The sequence below is a fragment of the Cavia porcellus genome, unplaced genomic scaffold (assembly GCF_034190915.1).
Source record: "Cavia porcellus strain 051 isolate PalLab524CR breed Dunkin Hartley unplaced genomic scaffold, mCavPor4.1 scaffold_8, whole genome shotgun sequence".
In the NCBI taxonomy this organism is placed as follows: Eukaryota; Metazoa; Chordata; class Mammalia; order Rodentia; family Caviidae; genus Cavia; species Cavia porcellus.
In genome coordinates this window covers 91229202-91249135 of record NW_026947491.1, presented here as the reverse complement: position 1 = coordinate 91249135, position 19934 = coordinate 91229202, and the positions used below count along the sequence as shown (strand labels likewise).

Sequence of the window (19934 nt, the reverse complement as noted above, 5' to 3'; positions counted from 1 at the left end):
AGTTTGAAAGCTAACAGTAGGGTCTCCATTTCCCCTCCAACCCCAGAGGTAAAGCAAGTATTTGCTCTCTGCGTAGCTGACACCCAAACATTTGGCAAAGCTTTCCACAGAGCCAGCTGCTCTTGCAGCTCCGCTTGGGAACTTTTCTTTTGGTTACTAACCCTTAAGTACTGGCAACCCCTTATTTGCAAAGGTATTTGTCAGTGCGCAGCCCATGAATCTTCCTGTCTGTTTGAGGATGATCAAGACTTTGACTCCAGTTTGCAAAGCTTTGTGCTTCCCAGCAGACCTAAGGGCTCATCTGAAGAACTGCCCCCAGTCTAATCACGGTGTGGTAGCCTTAGATGGGGACAAAACCCCACACAAATGCCTAAACTGTACCTCCAAAGAGTTTTTTGGTTGACAATTGTAAGATAGAAAATTCTAGAACAATTCGTCCTTTGAATGCTTCATTGGATTTTATACCTAATTTTGGAGTAACATTTTTATTGTTAAATCTTGGGGCTTTTGGGTCCTTTTTCCCGGGGTAAAGCATGTGATGACCAGTCGTGATGCATAAATCAGATACAAAGTTGGGGTCAGGTACGTGTCTGGAGACCAGATTATCAGCCACAGAAACCGGCTCCTGAGGTACATGGTCATTCCCTCAGATACCTGACTTGGGGTTCATTTTTTCCTCTCACACAATAGAGAGGCAGTTTGAGTATTTAGACTTGTGTGCACACGCGCACGTCTGTCTGCGTGTGTGCAGAGCAAAAGTGTGAATCCTCCTGCGTGCACCACCCGTTTCCACCTGATCGGGCTGCACAGGTGTTTGCTTGTCGCTGTGCTGCTACTGTCCTTTAACTGGTGGCGGTGCACTATTTTTTGGTAACTTGTCTCTTCTCTGGCACATGGCTGTGATGTGCTCAGCTCCTGAGCCCTGAATCTTGCTTTCCGTTTATAACCTACTTCTGTCTTACTCTTTCCCCTGGAAAGAAAGCCTGGGAGTTTTAGTATTATTCTTACCGTTTTTGAGGCAGCCACCTCTGGTTTACGTGGTGACTCTTGTGGCCGTCTAAACGCACTTCATTTAGCTTTCAGTGTGTAATTACTGCCAAACAAGTTAATCGCTTTATAAGTGTCCAGAATTCCCTGGTTGAATTCAGCTTTCATTACCAGCCTTCATTAGACATCCACTGTTCAACGTAAACACAAATGGTTGTTAATGAATGCCTAACGCCATATCCATTAGAAAATCAGGTTAATGACTGACAATGAATCCCAGCTACTCTACTCTTTCAAGTCATTTATTTTTTTACTAATCGATCACAATAGCTTTTTGTTCAAAAAGAGTTTTTTTCCCTGCATTTAACACTTCAAGGTGAAGCTTTCTAAAGGAATTCTATCCTCCTGTAGATACCTCCAAAAGCATCAAACTGTTTACACTAAACAATTGTGGTTATTTATATATTAATTATACCTCAATGACGCTGAATAGTTTTTTTAAAAGTGACATGATCAGGTTGAACATGATGTCCTTTGGCTGTTTGCTACCACTGGGGCTGTTGTTTGGAAAGAACACGTTGCGTGACCTCCATGTACAGAGATTCAGGCCGTGCACTGGGCAACGCAGGAGCCACTGCTTTCTTCAAGGTGTGTGTGAAGGATGCCACTCGGTCCTGACACCTACAACTGGCAGAGCCCTGAATGGTGGCACCAAGGGATCTGTTAACAGAAATGTGTGGGAGTAGTGTAGCTTGGAACAAGATCCTGTGCTTGGGACTGGTTATGTCCAGCAAGGTCACTGCGTAGAAGCCACCAGGCATGTGAGGCCACAGCAGAGAGTGCAGGGGCCTGACCCTTCACCTACCTGGTACAGGGGGGTCCTCTCCTTTCTGCACACAGGGACTCCCCTGTCACCCCAGCGTCCAACTGAATGCTGAAGCTGCACGGTTCTGCTGAGACCTCAGCACAGACCAGCATCCACACTCTGAAAATCCAGCACTTCCTGTCACTGCGTGGCTGTGTGACCCTGAACAGTTTGTCTGTCAGAAGCAAAGTTGGTGACTTTGGATTCTTTCCAGCTCTTGCACTCTGGGACCCCTGCAGGTTGCAGAAGGTACATCAAGGTCACGTGGCGTTCCCAGAGAGGGGGGTCCCCCATGTTCCCCAAGTCCATTGGTTGGCTGCTCACCATGTAGCTGCACAGAGTGGACGTGGAGGGCTCTCTGGAAAGGACATCAGTGTGGCCCACTGGTCCCCACCAGACCCTGCATTTGTGCTTCACTGACTCTGCTCCACAAGTGCAGTGCTCTGAAAGACTGTCGCCTCCCTAATTATCTCCTCCAGGTCCCAGTGATCTTCTGTCACTTCGACCTCCTTTCACATCACCATCGTTCAGTCTTGGATCTCAGAGAAGCCATCGTCTCGTCTCCCATTTTTGTCCCCACTTAGGAAACCTCCTGCCCACTACTGCCCACTCCTGCCCACTCCTGCCCAGGGCTACTCACATCCTTGGCCCCAAGATGCCCACACCTCTGCTCCATCCCCCTTGGCGTGGTTGAAATCTTGGCCTTACTGGTGTGGCTCTGTCTACTAACCTAGGTCCTCCTCATCTTGCGTCCTGGCCCGAGGCCTGTCGGGGCCTCTCTCTCTCAGCGCCAAGGACTTGCAGACTGCGACTACATGAAAGGCATCAGAATGCAAGAGAGACATCTAAAAACAAAGTCATAATCTTATTAAAGTTTGACACCACTGACAAATGGCGAGGTCCTCTCTTACCCGCGGGGGCCTCTGGGCATCTTTCCTGATCTCTCTGGCTGCACTGGTCTCATAGACCGGGTACTGGTTTCACTCCGGTTTCTATTACGGTAATGCTGCGTAACAACCAGCTCCAGGCCAGTGACCTCCAACAAGAGCTTGTGTCTTGTTCATGATCACGAATCTGTGCTGCTGCTGTTGGTTGTAGTGGACTTAGCTAGGGTTGGCTGGCGGTTATGGGCAGAACATGTTTAGCTCTGTGTCACCCTATTGTGTCACTGTGTCACAGTATCACATCCACCACTTTACAATGGTTTGTATGATTCAGCATGGCTTTCTCTGACCTGTTGAAGGGCCTGGCTGTGGGCTGGCTGTGGCTTCCTGAGCACCATTTCTGGGCGTGAAATCACTGGTACCCAGAGAGTAGAAAGTGGGACTGGGAAGGCCAGACAGGCCAGCCTTCGACTCCTGAAGCCAGGTCTTTACTGACTGAATTATTACCCTTGTCTCAGTGTGTTTCCCCACATCCAGGCCCTGCAGACGTCCTGTGTGCAGTGCGATTCCTGTTCTCATCCGGTGAGCGACACAGTTTTCCCCTCTGTGTGCTTCTTTACATAAGGAATAAAGATAGTGTGATTCTCAAACAGGGAACCAAAATGGCCTGGGACTCGTCTCTTAGCCCCGTGTTGTTTTGCAATTTAACAGGTATAATCCCGCTTTCTACTCTGTGTTGTTAGTGACCTCGTAGAAAAAGGGCTACAGTGATATTCATCCCTCAAAATGCGTGAATCTTTATGGCTCACTGTGACTTGCACAGAAGACATGGCCCGGTTGGCTCACGTGGTCAGTTGCCAGGATGCTGTGGTCACTCTGCTGATTCCATCCCACCAGAGCTCGGCTCACAAAAGCAAGATTGGTAACAAAAAAGAACCTTTAGATCAGTATTGAAATTTGTATCCTCAGGAATCTAATTGCCTTTATTTCCTTCCTGTGTAATGAAGGGAGGGTCTGTGTCTTCCTAGAAGGACCCCGGGGCCCAGGGATATCAGAGGATCTCCTGGCTCAAGCCCAGGTGGCCGCATGCTTCAGAGTTTGATTGTCCTGTCTTCTGTAACTCTCCCTTCTCACAAATCCGTGGGCAGGATTGCTCCACGGTGGGGCCTGCTGAGAAGTGGCACACGGCGACGGGAAATAGAATTCAAGGCTAAAACTCAAGAGACGTGGAAACTGACACTTTCAGATGAAAGAAAAAGGCTAAGTATAGAGAAGACGAGAAACATGCTCCAGTTAGAAAACCAAGTGACCTGGTTTCCCATAGTGCTTAGTCCTCTGAAGCAGGGGGCTTGTTTAAATAAGCGTCTGTGATCCGCCGTTTCCAGATATTTTTTCATCTGGATTTCAAGCCAAAGACCTCTTAAGACTCCATGCCCCTGAGGGACCATGACTCCCAGCAGGGACTGTGCTGGGGGTGGGGCGGGGACAGGACACAGCCACGTCGCCTTACCAGGGCCACGCCACCAGGACCACGCCACCAGGGCCACGCCACCGTGACCACACCACCAGGGCCATGCCACCATGACCACACCACCAGGGCCACGCCACCAGGGCCACGCCACCAGGGCCACGCCACCGTGACCACACCACCAGGGCCACACCACCATGACCACACCACCAGGGCCACGCCACCAGGTCCACGCCACCACGAGCACGTCATGGCCCCAGCAGGCAGGCTTTACTGAAAGGGACCACAGTGTCTTCACCCAGAGGGTGACGGAGGTGACAAAGTTGGGTGTCACTTAAACAGACACAGTGATTTAACGCCTCTCAAGCTTACCAACAAGTGATGTCTGAGCAGCACTCCTTTCCTGTGGCAGCCCAAGTGGGGACTTAGGTACAGTAAGAACCTGCACTAATCTGCCAGGTCAGGGGCTTGGTGCTGGCTGGATCTGCTTTCAAACAGTTGCACACCTCCTTCGTCTGTGAGGCTTCAGAGGAATTACTGTTTATCTTTAAGACAACTTTCGTATTATGTGTCATTGTTCATAGCACATACTGTAGGTCGACTGTTACACACTTCACTGTATATGATGTGTAGCTGAAAAATGCTGTGTACACGGGTGTGGTAGTGCACGCCTGTCATCCCAGCACTCAGGAGGCTGAGGCGGGAGGATCTTTGTGAGTTCGAGACCAGCCTGGGCTACAAAGTGAGCTCAAGGCCAGCCTGAACTGCATAGTGAGATCCTATCCTAAGAAAAAAAAAGTGCAGTGTGGTTACATTAAAAATATTTTATTATGGAAAAAGACACACGGCCAGTAATGCCCCTGGAGACCCCTCTCACTTTGAATATACTCGTCTCCTCGTTCCTGCCGCTTTCCAAGCCGCTCTGGAAGTCCTCTTTTGTGAGCATCTTTAGCTGTGCTGTGTGGCTGTCTTGAGGTCCTGAACTGATGAGGGCAGCCATGGCAAAACTTCTGGAGCCCGAAAGCCCAGACTGCCCACTCTCTTGTCACAAAGCACCAGCGCTGCAATTCACCCAAGCACTGAGGTTTCCGTTTAGAGAAAACCACTCGTACCTTAGCATCTTTCCTCCTAAAAAGAAAAACACAGTGACACAGCGGCCTCAGGCTCGCTCTCGTGCCCTGCAGGGTCCCCTTCTCAGGGTCACTCTGACTCCGAGGAAGAGCCGGAGATCACTCGGTGCCGGCTCTGCTGGGAGTGGAGGCCGAGGACACGAGGCGATGTCTTGTCATGTGTTAGACACTGCATGGTGCATAGCTTACACGACTTTACATCTCTATAATATAATGTGTTATTAATATATGCGATCTATTGTATCAAAATCTATCACACACGCTATACTGCACATCAAATTACCTCTGTCGTGTGGGGTTCTCTGTGGCTCTGCACCTGTATTCTGATGCTATATATTATATTTATATATTGTCCATCAACAAGTGAAGGGACACCTGCCTCAGTCCCCGTGAACTGCTCCACCTGTCTGCAATGAGTGTTGAAGTTACACATGCTGTCAGGATGCTTCTCAGTAATTTAAGGCTGCAGGAAAGCAATCAAGCTACGGGATTAGTTATGCATGTAATGTGGTAGATGTGGCTGTTTCAGTGCTAAGTTTAGGCACTTTTGTTTTTCTCTCCTGGCTTCAAGTCATTTGAGATGTGGACACTCGAGCTGGGCAGATGGCCGTAAAAATATAATTCAGGTCAGAGCTGGATAGAAGGACTTAGTAAGGTTTCCAAAAATACACATAGATCACGTCCCCCTTGGCTCACAAACCTCCAATCTGCTTTGGTTTGACTCACAGTCATGCCTGAGGGCTGCATCAGGGCCCAGGAACCCGCACGGCCCCGAGCGCACCACCCTCACAGCCCCGTCCGTTGATTCTGCCCTGCCAGCCCTGCTCCAAGCACCTTTCCCTCTGGGCCTCCTGGCACACGCAGCTCTGTCTCCCTAGGAAAGAAGCTGGCTCAGGCTGCACCCCTCTTTCCTGAGCACCGCTGATCCTGGTCTGATGGACACCCAGGACTGGAGCCTCCAGAGCTGCTCTATCTGGAATCATCAGCTGCTCTGTTCCAGTGTGAACCTAGCAATTAGAAAAAGACCGAATTGCTGTATTCAGCGTACTTTTTATTTACTTGCACTCATTAGCACTCAGGAGACTGAGGAAGGAGGATTGCTATGACTTTGAAGCCAGTCTGGGCTACATATTGAGTTTAAGACCAGCCTGAGCTACATAGTGAAACCCTGTTCTAAAAACAAACAATCAGAAACCAAAACTAAAACCCAAAAAAACTCCCAAAATTATTTACACTCATTGGAATGCTAATAAGCTATATTAAAATACACTCATAAGTTGCAAATATAGTATAAAACACAAATGTCATTGCACTTAAACATAAATGAGGAACCAACACATCTTTGCTTATCTCGTGATGATTTCTTACTATTTTAAATTAGTATGTCAGAAACACTATACTTATGTTATCACCATTGTTAGCAACAGCAACTACAAAGTCAACATTTCCACTGTCCTTTTACCAAATTTCAGATATCGCAGCCAACTTCCTGACAACGCTCTCGAGGTCCTCATCCTCTTAACCTTGTGACGTGCGAGAGGAAGGTGCCCTGCTAGAGACAGAGAGGAGCAGGGGCTCGGCCACTCTCTTCAGATGACTGGACCGATATTTATTCAGGGCCGCCTTGTGCAGGAATGCAAGCCCACAGGGCAGCCCACGCGCGTCCCCTCTGTGTCACCTCCAGACGCCACAGGAAGCCTGCGACTTAGTGCCCGCCTGCTGTCTGTCGGATAAGTGAGTGCCGTGAGGGTGCGGGAGGCCCTGGAGCACCCCTGCCCGGCTCTTCCACTCCTTTCAGCTGCGAACGCTGGACGGGCCTCGCTTTTACCCTGCAGGCCACAGCTCACTCGTGCAGCTCTTCCTCCTGTCCCCGCACATGGCCCAGCCGCAGGTGGGATTTGCTCTGCCCCACTTTGGAGTCAGCCTCGGAGGTTAACCCCGCTCTGGGGCGCAGAGGGGTCTCCATCCTCCCCCCAGTGGGCTGTCTTTGGTGTCTCTCCCCGGAGCTTGCTTTCCATCTCTTTGCTGTACTGGAGACTTTCCTGACGGTCTTGTTGGGAAAGCATTATTAGTATTTGTGGACAAAAATGGTTGCTTTTGAGAAAGTATGCTTTCAAGTGACTCCCCAGTACATGGCTGAGCCCGTGATTGTACAGTAAACTGTATCTTGAAATGATGTGCTGCGTAAGGGTTGAGTACAGACTTTTGTTAGTGGGGAGAAGATGCAGCAGAGTTGGTAATAAACAGCTTAGAAACCTGGAACGCGTCTTCCTACAGCAAGTGCTAAAGTGAACCATGAGAATGAAGAAGTCCACACTCTGCCCTTGGCTGTCTCCGGGATGGCGATGCCTACGAGAGGGACATGAATCCGGCTCGGTGCTTCCTCCACTCTTCCCCGGACAGCAGTGCTGGCTAAAGGAGCCATCCTGGGGCACAGACACCTCCCAGGAAAGCCTCGACACCAGTGATCAGGCTATCTGACATCAGAAATCCACAGGCACCCACACAGAAAACAAACAAAACCCAGAAAATGACAAGATGAGAAAGCAAAACAGAATCAGCATGTCCAGCCCACCCAGGACAAGTCCAGGACACAAAGAGACAGAGGAAGTCGGAAGCCAGCAAGCGGAACTCTCTGAAATGACAGCAGCGGAAGTGAAAAAAAAAAAAAATCTCAGAGGTGCCAAAAGAAATGACTAACAAAATAAAAGACCTCGAAGTAGACGCAAATAAAGGAATAGAGGAGCTCAGGAAAATGATGGGAACCACAAATGCCAAGTCTAGATAAGAAATGGAATCAATTAAAAAACAGATCCACACAGAAGTGCAAGAAACTAGAAGCTACATTGGAAATACGTGCAGCAGATTGAAGGCAGGTGAGGATAGCGTATCAGATCCAGAAAACAGGACTATGACCAGTGACTGGGAAAGAAAGATATCAGAAAAATCACAAGAGACTGTGAAAAATCAGTCCAGCAGCTACAGGAGGAAGCAAGCAAGAGCAGGGTAAGACTGACTGGCGTTAGCAAGAAAACTGGAGACAGAGCAAAAGCCGTCAGAAACCTCTTCACAGAAATAATGGCAGGAAATTTCCCAAACAGGGACAAAGAATTTGATATACAAATAAATGAAGCACATAGAACTCCAAATAGCCATCACCAAAATAAGTCTATACCAAAGCATATAGTAATGGAGACTCCAGAAATTCAGCACAAGGGCAAAATACTGAACAAAAGAAACATATCATCTATATAGGAAAGCCCATCAGAATCACAGCAGACTTCTTAACACAAACCCTAAAATCAAGAGGAGCTTAAAGTACTTCAAGCTCTAAAGGAAAATAATCTTAAACCCAGATTGATGTACCCCACAAAACTATCTTTCAAAATTGATAGAGAAATAAGATATTTCCATAAAGAAGAGCAACTGAAGAAGTTTATTATCACTACACCAGCTCTGTAGAATGCTCTGAAGGACATATTGGAAAGAGAGAATAAAGGCCACAAGCATAGAAACATTAACAGAAAGAAGCCTCCAGGCAGGGTAGCAGTTAAAGGGAGCAGAAAGACAGGAACAAACAGCAGGGGCCACGTGGAAAGGAAAAATGAATATATCAGTTGTAACCATCAATGTAAACGGTCTCAATTCACCAATCAAAAGAAACAGACTGGATGAAGAAGCAAGATCCAACAATATGCTGCATTCAAGAAACACATTTAACTAAAAAATAAAATCATAGACAAAAAGGCAAAGGATGGAAAACAATTCTCCAGGGCACAGGAACCCAGAAGAAAAAAAAAGAAAGCAGGAGTAGCTATTCTATTTGCAGACAACGCAAACTCTGAGCCAAAACTAATCAAAAGAGATAAAGGTCACTACATACTCATTAAGAGAAAACTCCAAGAAGAAAAGAGATAAAAATCATAAATATTTATGTAGCAAGTACAGATTCACCCAACTACATAAAATAAATATTAATTGACATGAAAAAGCAAATAAGCACTAACATGATTGTAATGGGGGACCTTACTACCTCACTCTCACTAATGAATAGGTCAACTAGACAAAACATCAACAAAGAAATATAATTAAGGTGAACCTGTGAACAAATGGGTTTTGTCGGTGACTACAGCATGTCCCTCTCCCAAAGGTCAGATATACACAGTCTCAGTTTCGCAAGGAGCACTCTCCAAAATAGATCATATATTAGCTGATGAAAGATATTTAAGAAATGTAGAGGAATTAAAATCACCCCATGTGTACCTCTGACCATAGCACTGTGAAACTGAAAATCACAACAAAGGAAACCACAAAACCTGCACAAACACATGGAAATTAAACACCTCCTATCTGAACAACAAATGGGTCACAGAGGAAATTAAGGATACAATTAAACAGTATGGACAGTTAAACAGTATTGCCTATACAACGTACCAAAACTTATGGGATGCAATGAAATCAATCCTATGAGGGAAATTTGTAATGATGAACTCAACCATCAGAAAAACAGAACAAGCTCAAATAAACAAACTAATATCAAACTTCAAACTAAAAAGAAGAACAAATCAAACCCAGAGCTCGTATGAGTGAGGAAATTACAGGAATAAGAGTAGAAGTTAATGCAATAGAGACTAAGAAAAAATACAAAGAATCAATGAATTGAAAAGTGGGTTCTTTGAAACAATAAATAAAATTGATAATTCACTAGCCAACCTTATCAAAAAGAGGCACTTAGGAATGCAAAAATCCCTAATAAGATCCTGGCAAACAGAATGTAGCAAATCATCATGAAGATTATACACCATGACCAAGTAGGACTCATCCCAGGGATGCAGGGATGGCTCAACATACATAAATCAATAAATGTGATACAGAACATTAACAGATCCAGAGACAAAAATCACATGATCATCTCAGTAGATGCAGAAAGAGCATTTGACAAAGTCCAACATCCATTCAGGATAAACATCCTATAGAAAATTGGAATATATGGTCTTTACCTCAATGTTATGATAGCCATCTGTGACAAATCCACAGCTAATGCCATATTACATGATCAAAAGCTGAAAACTTTCACTCTAAAGTCAGAAATGAGACAATGATGTCCATTATCACCACTCCTATTCCATATAGCTCTGAAAACATTAGCCAGGGCAATTGGACAAGAGGAAAAAAATTAAACAGAAGAAAGATAGGAAAGGAAGAATTATCATTATTTGCAGATGACATGACACTATATAAAAGACCCCCAAAGCTCCACCAAAAAACTATAGATTTAATGTCTGAATTGAGTCATACAGGGAGATACAAAGTCAATACCCAAAAGTCAATAGTATTCCTGTACACAAGCAACAAATTCACAGAGGGAAAGTACACTTTCTGTGATCACACACACACACACACAAATGAAATACTTAGGAATCAATCTAACAAAGGATGTAAAAGATCTGTATCGTGAAAATCATAATATCCTAAAAAGGAGGTTGAAGGAGATATCATAAAATGGAGAGATATTCCTTGCTCTTGGATAGGAAGAACCAACATAGTGAAAACAGCTACATTTCCAAACCCGTTATACAGATTTAGTGCAATCCCAATCAAAATCCCATTAGCATACCTCACAGATCTAGAGAAAACACTGAAAAACACTTGAAACCAGAAGAGACCTAGAATAGCAAAAGCAATTCTGGGCTAAAAGGCAAGTCAGGGGGTATCACAATGTTGGGAGCCGCGGCCGAGCCCGGTCGCCTTACTTGGCGGACGTGAGGCCTGTAGGAAAGAGAAAAGCCTGAGCTAGATTACCCCTCCCATCGAGTATGCTAAGATGGTGCTTACTTCCTGCTTGGTAAACAACCCGCCCTGTAAGATCTCCTGCTTCCTGCTTGGTAAACAACCCGCCCTGTAAGATCTCCTGCTTCCTGCTTGGTAAACAACCCGCCCTGTAAGATCTCCTGCTTCACAACCCGCCCTGTAAGATAGTCTGCCTAGCAACAACTGATGTTAGCCAATCAGCCCGCATCGCGCGCTTTGAACTGATTGGCCACTGTTACCCTATAAAAGTGAGTGCCTCTCCCGCCACGAAAAAAAAGAAGCAGAAGAAGCACGCAAGGAGCCGCGGAGAGCGGACCGGTAGAGGCTTCGGGACAGACTGTAGGGAGAAGTACGCAAGGAGCCGCGGGGAGCGGACCAACAAAGGCTTCGGCCGGGAGGATTCCCAGGGCAGGCTGTACGGAGAAGGAAAATAAAAGAAAAGGTTGTCCACTGCCAGACTTTGTTGTGTGTCCTTCCTGCCGGCCGGGAGTGACACCGACATCTGGTGGCCCGTACGGGGAGCTGATCACCCCCGAGACGTGGCAGTGGACAACGCTCCAACGCAGAGCTGCAAGACAGGTGAGTAGAGGATAAACCTGGGCCCTGGGTGGCGCGCACCTACAGGGTTTGTAGACTCCTCTCAGGCTCACGCGTAAGTGGCGGATTCCTTGGGCCTCACGCGGTGAGTAACATATTAAAAAATGGGAAACATGCTAGGTAGCGGCACTAAGAGTGAGGGTGGTTGCGGGGAAAGCTCTCAAGAGCTTACAAAAGTACGCAGGGTATTTGAGCAGGCCCAGTCAGGGAGCTCCCGAGAGGGGTCCGTCAAGGGGAACAAAGATGCTAAGGAGGAGGACGGGGCTCAAGCCTCGGAGTCGTCTGACTCCGAGGACGAGGGAAGGTTGAATGGTGAGGAGGCCAAAGAGACCAGCTGTCAGGGGCCTAAGTCGCTTGATGGGGAGACGCAAGGCTCTTTCGCTGTGTTGCGCCGCGAATTGCGCTCCGCTCAGCTAGGCTTACGAAAAAGCAGAGAGCTTCTGAGCGCCCCCTGGCAGGGGAGGGAGACAGAACCTTCTGCTCCGCCCTGGAACTCGTTCCCGGAAGCGGTCCCTCACCGCGAGACCGCCGCATGGGAACTCCCCCCTCTTCCGTCAGTACAGGAAATAACGCACAGGCCGCCATTTTCTACCCAACCGCGGCCGCCATCTTATGATGCTCCGCCGCCGGCGGGACGTTATTTCCACAGACAGCTGTGGCATGGGGGTCGTGTGTCTAATGAAGACCACCCGTTCCCAGGGATAGATAGCGGCCCCTATGGGATATATCCTGTACAGATGGCCATGGGTCAGGGACGTAATGTGTGGGAACCCTTTGAAATAAAGCAGATTAGAGAACTTAAAAATGCAGTTACAACCTTTGGGCCGACTGCGCCTTACACCATTGCCATGCTGGAGAACCTGTCTTCTGGGCCCCTCACCCCCGCGGACTGGACTCAGCTGGCAAAGGCGTGTCTGCCCTCGGGTAGTTACCTGGATTGGCGAGCCTGGTACGCCGAGTTCGCTGCCGAACAGGTGGAAAGAAACGCAAAAGCTATTGGGAGACATTAATTGGATTAGGCCATATTTACACATACCAAATTCAGATCTCAAACCCCTGTTCGACCTTCTGAAGGGAGACCCAGATATAGCCTCCCACAGGAGGCTCACTCCTGAGGCAAGAGCTGCCTTACAGAGAGTGGAGGAAGCCTTAGGTGGGGCTACCTTACACAGAATTGAACCAGGGCGACCCTTTGACGTCTGTTTGCTACAGACTAGTCTACAGCCCACAGCGGTGATTTGGCAGAAAAGACCACTCCTGTGGGTACACCCTAAGGTCTCACCTGCAAAAGTCATAGAGCATTACCCGGAGGCAGTCGCTTCATTGGCCCTTGAAGCGCATGATAGAGCTGTCCAACATTTTGGCTCAGGACCACAAGCTATCCGAGTACCCTATACCGCCAGCCAGATCAAGACCCTGGCTGCCTGCATAGATGCTTGGGCCATTTTGAGATGTGTTTTCCATGGGGATATAGACAATCAATACCCTAAAGACCCTATCTTGTCATTTGTTACTCAGCACCCTGTAATTTTTCCAAAGGTTACTGCCTCTGAGCCATTAGTCCCAGCAACTACAATATATACAGATGGCTCCAAGACGGGGATAGGCGCCTATGTGATCCTAGGCAAGCCCCCGGTTACCATACAATTTGAACCAGATCAGCCTCAGGTGGTGGAACTGCAGATCGTTAAAATGATTCTTGAAAGGTTCTCAGGACCCATTAACATTGTCTCCGATTCTAGGTATGTGGTCAATGCTATGCAAGTGCTTGAGACTGCCGGTTTAATTAGATCCACTTCCACAGTGGCTGGGCTGTTCCTGTCTATCCAGACATTGCTTCAGAACAGACACCATAAGGTCTTCACCACCCACATAAGAGCACATACATCCCTGCCAGGGCCTATGGCACAGGGGAATGCGGCTGCTGACACTGCCACTCGCCCGTTATGGATTTTTACCTTACTAACACCAATCGAGCGAGCCCGTGCCTTCCATGATAAGTTTCATGTCAATGCCAGGACACTAGCAAACCATTTCCATGTTCCCAGAGCAGATGCACGAGATATCGTGCGACTATGTGACTCCTGTGCCACATACAAACCTGCCATACCGATGGGAGTAAACCCTTGAGGTTTGATCCCTGGTGATGTTTGGCAGATGGACATCACACATATACAGGAATTTGGGACTCTTAAATATGTTCATGTTTCCACAGACACCTGTTCTCACGTCATATTTGCAACAGCAGAAACAGGTGAAAAAGTGTCTAATGTGATCAATCATTGCCTGGCGGCTTGGGCCGCATGGGGCAAACCAAAAATATTAAAAACTGATAATGGATCAGCCTATATAGGCAAAGCCTTCAATGAGTTCTGCAAAATGATGGAGGTTCAATTAAAACATGGTATCCCATACAATCCCCAAGGTTAAGGAATCATTGAGAGGGCTCATAGAAGCCTCAAAGAAATTTTACAAAAACAAAAAGGGGGAGTAGGCCAAGGCCTGGCCCCAAAGGCACGATTATCCATGGCACTATTCACACACAATTTTTTAAATTTAAATAATGATAATTGCTCCCCAGCTATGGAGCACTGCAACCCTTCCCCCAACCATAAAGGGTGGGTTAAATGGAAAGATGTCCTAACAGGACAATGGATGGGCCCGGATCCGGTGGTTAGCTGGAACCGAGGCGCGGTTTGTGTTTTCCCACAGGAACCGGGACGAGAACCACTGTGGGTACCGGAGAGACTGACACGGGCAACAAAGCCCTCGACTGAAGATCAGACCTGCCCTACCGGAGATCCATCACAGACCAACCAACAAGATGAATAGAAATAGCGGTAGCCCAAAATGGACAAAAAGATCCTCAGGCATATGCATGGCTCGCTCGCCTAGCCTACGACCGAGTCTAGGGGCGGTGAGCTTCCCACACTCCTCCTCTAAAAAATTATGACATAGCTGGGTAGGAGAGTCAATGACGGGTAAGAGCGTACTCCCCCGGTGCGACTCAACCTAAGCCAGGCCCTACCCCATCCTGCACGTAAGCCGCTGGACTGTTAGATGCTGCCCAGGTCTAAATTTCTCTCCGAGGGGATTTCTTTACGGAGAGGAAATGAGTGCAAGCTTGTGTGCATCCAGGTTCCGTCCAGTTTGTGCCTGGCCCTAGAAAAAGGACGAGGGCCTCAGGGCCTTGGCAGACCATGGGACGGCCGACCAGGGTCTAAGCCAAGGACCTACGGTGGGCCTACGCATAGGGCATAAGCCTCTGCACCCAGTCCAGGAAGGGCTACGATGCGCACATTCATAAAAAATAAAAAAGGGGGAGATGTTGGGAGCCGCGGCCGAGCCCGGTCGCCTTACTTGGCGGACATGAGGCCTGTAGGAAAGAGCAAAGCCTGAGCTAGATTACCCCTCCCATCGAGTATGCTAAGATGGCGCTTACTTCCTGCTTGGTAAACAACCCGCCCTGTAAGATCTCCTGCTTCCTGCTTGGTAAACAACCCGCCCTGTAAGATCTCCTGCTTCCTGCTTGGTAAACAACCCGCCCTGTAAGATCTCCTGCTTCACAACCCGCCCTGTAAGATAGTCTGCCTAGCAACAACTGATGTTAGCCAATCAGCCCGCATCGCGCGCTTTGAACTGATTGGCCACTGTAACCCTATAAAAGTGAGTGCCTCTCCCGCCACGAAAAAAAAGAAGCAGAAGAAGCACGCAAGGAGCCGCGGAGAGCGGACCGGTAGAGGCTTCGGGACAGACTGTAGGGAGAAGTACGCAAGGAGCCGCGGGGAGCGGACCAACAGAGGCTTCGGCCGGGAGGATTCCCAGGGCAGGCTGTACGGAGAAGGAAAATAAAAGAAAAGGTTGTCCACTGCCAGACTTTGTTGTGTGTCCTTCCTGCCGGCCGGGAGTGACACCGACATCACCATATCAGAACTGAGGTTATATTACTGTTAAATTAAGCTGTTGTGATAAAATCAGCATGTTATTGGCAAAAAATAGGCCTGAGGATCAGTGGGACAGAACAGAAGATGCAGACACAACCCCAAACACACTCAGCCACTGTGCTCAGAGACAGTCTCCTTAATCCATGGTGCTGGAGAGCTGGCTCTCCACATGGCAAAGACTAACACGAGCCCCACGCCGATCACCATGCACTAAACCGAAGGTGAGATGGATCAAAGATCTAACTATTACAATAGAAACACTAAATATACGGAAGAGAAAATAGGCAGAACTCTAAAAGACACACGTGTAGGCAGAGACTTCACAAACAAAACCTAGACTGCAAGGGAAATAGTACAAGAATCAACACATGGGGTCCCGCTTTATTAGAAAGGTTTGTACTACTCAGCCATAAAGAAGGATAATCTGGAGACTTCTACAGGTAAATGGATGCAACTCAAGACCACACTCCTAAGTGAAGTAAATCAGACCCATATGTGTGAACACCGAGGTGTCTCCCTAGTGTGAGAAACTGAACAGGTAAATAGGATCTGAAATGTACAACTCATGCTGTAAATTGGGAAGGGACAGTTCAACACAAAAGGCAAACTGTGGTGGAGGAAAGGAAGGAAGGGAAAAATATAAAAATATATGTATACACAAGACAGTGAAGGTAGAGATAGCATTCTCGTTCTTGAAAAGAAAGTTTTGTGCTAATAATGTTTGGACAAGGTATCAGGTCTCTGTCTTGTACTATGAATAATTACCAGGAAGACAGCAATACGCAGGGTATCAACGATTGTCGCTGTCCCAGTAACCTGTTTTGAAAGTCGGTTTGTTATGTTTATTTTTTTTCTTTAAAAAATTGAGATAGAAAGTCATCAGCAGGCAGCTGTGTAGGGAAGATAAATATAGATAGAGCAGGTCATGAAATCCAGACCCTGAAAAGGAGGTCACTGTTGCAGCAGGTGTGAGTGAGCCAGACGTGGCCGGGTCTTTTCTAAGAGTAACAGGAGAAGCAGAGTCTCCCATGTCGGTGGGGCCAGGCGCCCAGCTCCCGTCCACCGGCTCTGGTTTCAGCTGGGGATTAACTCGGCTGAGGCTGCGGCCGTCTGAGGACATCTTTACGTTCAGAGGCTAGAGAATGGTTCCTGAAATGTTTAGTTTTCCTAATACCCAAGCAGTGTCATTAAAAGAGAAAAATGTTCATTCTGTTTAGAAAAATGGCGACTCATTGGAGCAGTGGGCAGCTGGCCGGTCAGCACCTACAGAAATGGTGCCAAGTCCTCAGCTCCTCTGCTGGAATCACAGCGCTTAGATCAGGAAAAGGGTGAAGTCACGGCTGCAGAGTCCTGGGAAGCATCACCACTGGTCTTTATCAGCAGTTTTGTTTTGTTGTCAGGGGTGGATGGACTGGTGAGTGTCAGAGTTTCGTTCTGGTGACTGGTTGTGTCAAGCAGGACACACAGCAGGCCTCGTGCTAGACACATAGACAGCGAAGGAAACAACACACTGCTTTCCTGAGCTTTCATTCCACGTGTGACTGTACAGTGGCCGGGTCAACTGTGGCGGCTGCATGCAGTTCAATGGAACATGAGATCAGGGCCCACGGCATGTGGGTGGCGTATTAAATAGATTCTTATTTGTGGGGAGCGGAAGCTGACTCTGGGTGACCATGAAAGGGCTGGACAGATAAAATTAGGTGGCTCAGAGTGTCACTGGGAGAGCCAGGAAACCAGGGCCGAGGGTGGGCTGCTAGGGTCAGTGCCGGGACACACCGGCAGCCCACAGGGCTCCTCCGCCACCTGCCGCACCTGCGACCCGAGGTGGGGAGGCCGCGGTTGGCGCTGCTGCTGCTTCTGTCACTGAGGAGGACTCAGAGGTGTGGTTTGCGCTCCTGCAGCGCCGGCAGAAGCCCAAGGACGGCTGCTTGGCTGTTCGTAATGTGCTGCTCAGCCAGCTGCTGGACACTGACCGCCAGTGTCACAGATGTCGCTCAGAGCTAAACTAGGGAGCAGGCGAACTCAGAAGGGCGCAGGATACAGAATGCAACAGAGGTAATTCGTTGTAGTTATGCACTTTACCAGTGGGCAATCTGAAGAGGAAATTAAGAAAACAATTCTATTTATAGTCCATTTCAAATGGCACTAGACAGAATACTGTATTTAGGAATAATTTTTTTGTTTTATTTAGGAATAAATTTACCAAGAAAGTGAAAGATTTGTACATGGGAAGCAATGAAATCCTACTAATAAATTGAAGAGATCCTAAATAAATGGGAAGTTATCCTATGTTCATGGATTGGGAGGTTGAACCTTGTTAATACGATAAACGGCCCAAAGTGACCTACAATTTCACATAATCCCTATCAAAATTCCAGCAGAGATTGTTGGCTCAGACATACAAAACCTATCTTAAAATTCACATGGAATCTCAAAGGACTGCAAAAACTCAAACAACCTTAAAGAAATTTGAAAGACTCACAAGTTTCCGTGAAGTTTTATTGACCTAAAAATTATTACAAAGCTAAAGTAATCAGAACAGGTGGTTCTGGCGTGAGGACATGCATTCGGACCAGGAAGCAGACAGGAAGTCTGGGAGAAAACCCACAAACATACACCCAGCAGTTTTCAATCAGATGCTGTCCCCAGTTAGTGAGGTCAGTCTTCCCAACAAGTTATTCTGCGGGAACTGCGTGCTCAATATAGTGAAATGGAAACGGACCTCACCTCACAGCCTATTTAAAAATTAATTCAAAATTGATTAAATACCTAAACATGGGAACTAAAATGATAAAAATATTTGCATGAAGCAGGCGAAAATCTTTATGACCTTGTATTCATCACTGCTTTCTTAAATGTTACACCAAAGCACAGAGAGCAAAAGAAAAAATAAATGGAATTTCATGAAAATTAGGAACTAGCGAGCATCACACGCTGACCTGGCCTCTTCCAGAGCATGGAAAGGAAGCCGGCAGAACGGGAGGAAGTTGTACAAGTCAGGTAGAGAAGGCATTAGTAACCGCAGTGTCTGAGACCCACACAGCGCTGCACCCACAACGATAACCAATCAGCTCAGCCTCACAAGGGCAGAGGGTCTGAGCGGCTGCTCCTTCAATGAAGATTCACAAATGCTGATACACAGTAATGAGATATCACTTCATGCCCTTCAGGATGATTATAATAAAGATAAAACCAAGTGAGTAAGAAGTGGGAGGAGGGCACGCTGGTGCCTTCTGGGGAAGTAAAATGGTTTTCCCTGAACAGTTGAATGTACGATCACCATGCGACCCAGCAGTGCCCAAGAGAACTGAAGACAGAGACTGACACAGACATCTTTATGCCACATTCATGTCAACCTTGTTTATTATTGTTATGAGGTTGAAATAACCCGAGGGCTGTCAATGAATAAATGAAAAAATTAAATATGGTATATTCCTACAATAGAGTCTTATTCCGTCATGGAAAGGAAGGAAGGTATTGCACATATAATACAGCAAACCTTGGAAATGATACGAATTTGTCTTAGGCTGTGTGAGCTTCTATAACAAAATACCGGGGACGGGGACCTTACAGAGAACACAAGTTGATTTCTCATGGTTCTGGAGGCCGGGAAATCCAGTATCAAAGCGGTGGTGGATTTCGTGCCTGGGTGGGATCTTTCTTTACAGTTGAGACCACCTTGCTTCGTCCTCACATGGGGTCGACCCTGATTCCTCCCTGTTGTTCTTGGATAGTGATCGGTGGCTTCCCTTTCGAATTTAAAGGGGTCTCAGAGCAGTCCGGGAGGCCCAGAGCCTGGTGGGGTGGGTGGAAACCCCCCATGGGGCGGGATGTGGGGTGCTGCAGGAGGTGACTTTGTTCTGGAAGGGCAAACGGGCATGGACTGCCCCTGGGACCTTGGGCCTCTGCTGCTGGCCCGCCGGCCTGGCCCTCAGACTGACCTCCCAGTCCAGCACTAGATCCTCCATTGCTCACTTCAGAAAGCCTGCAGCAAAACCCGCAGAGCAAAACCCGGTGCCCTTTGGGTCTGCTTGAGTCTCGTAAGCGGTCTCCTTTCAGCCCGCAGGCACAGCTGCCGCATTCTGATTCACGCTGTCCCTCCACATCGCAAACTCTTCTTCGCCAGGAACCTGGGATTTCAGTCCTTCGCAAGCAGCGGAGCACTTCGAGCGCTGCCCTAACAGCCTCCTTCACCCACGGGGATGGACCTTGATCAAACGGTTTTTAGGGTGTTAGGAGAGGAGGGCT

At 47.7% G+C, this 19934-nt stretch overlaps 1 long non-coding RNA gene across 1 annotated transcript; it reads left to right on the top strand.

The window, feature by feature from the left end:
* Positions 1 to 6820: 6820 nt before the first annotated feature.
* On the top strand, positions 6821 to 15616 carry LOC134477401 (uncharacterized). The gene is made up of 2 exons (XR_010049461.1): positions 6821 to 11724; positions 14455 to 15616. It is a non-coding gene; the product is annotated as an uncharacterized LOC134477401 (long non-coding RNA).
* Positions 15617 to 19934: the final 4318 nt, after the last annotated feature.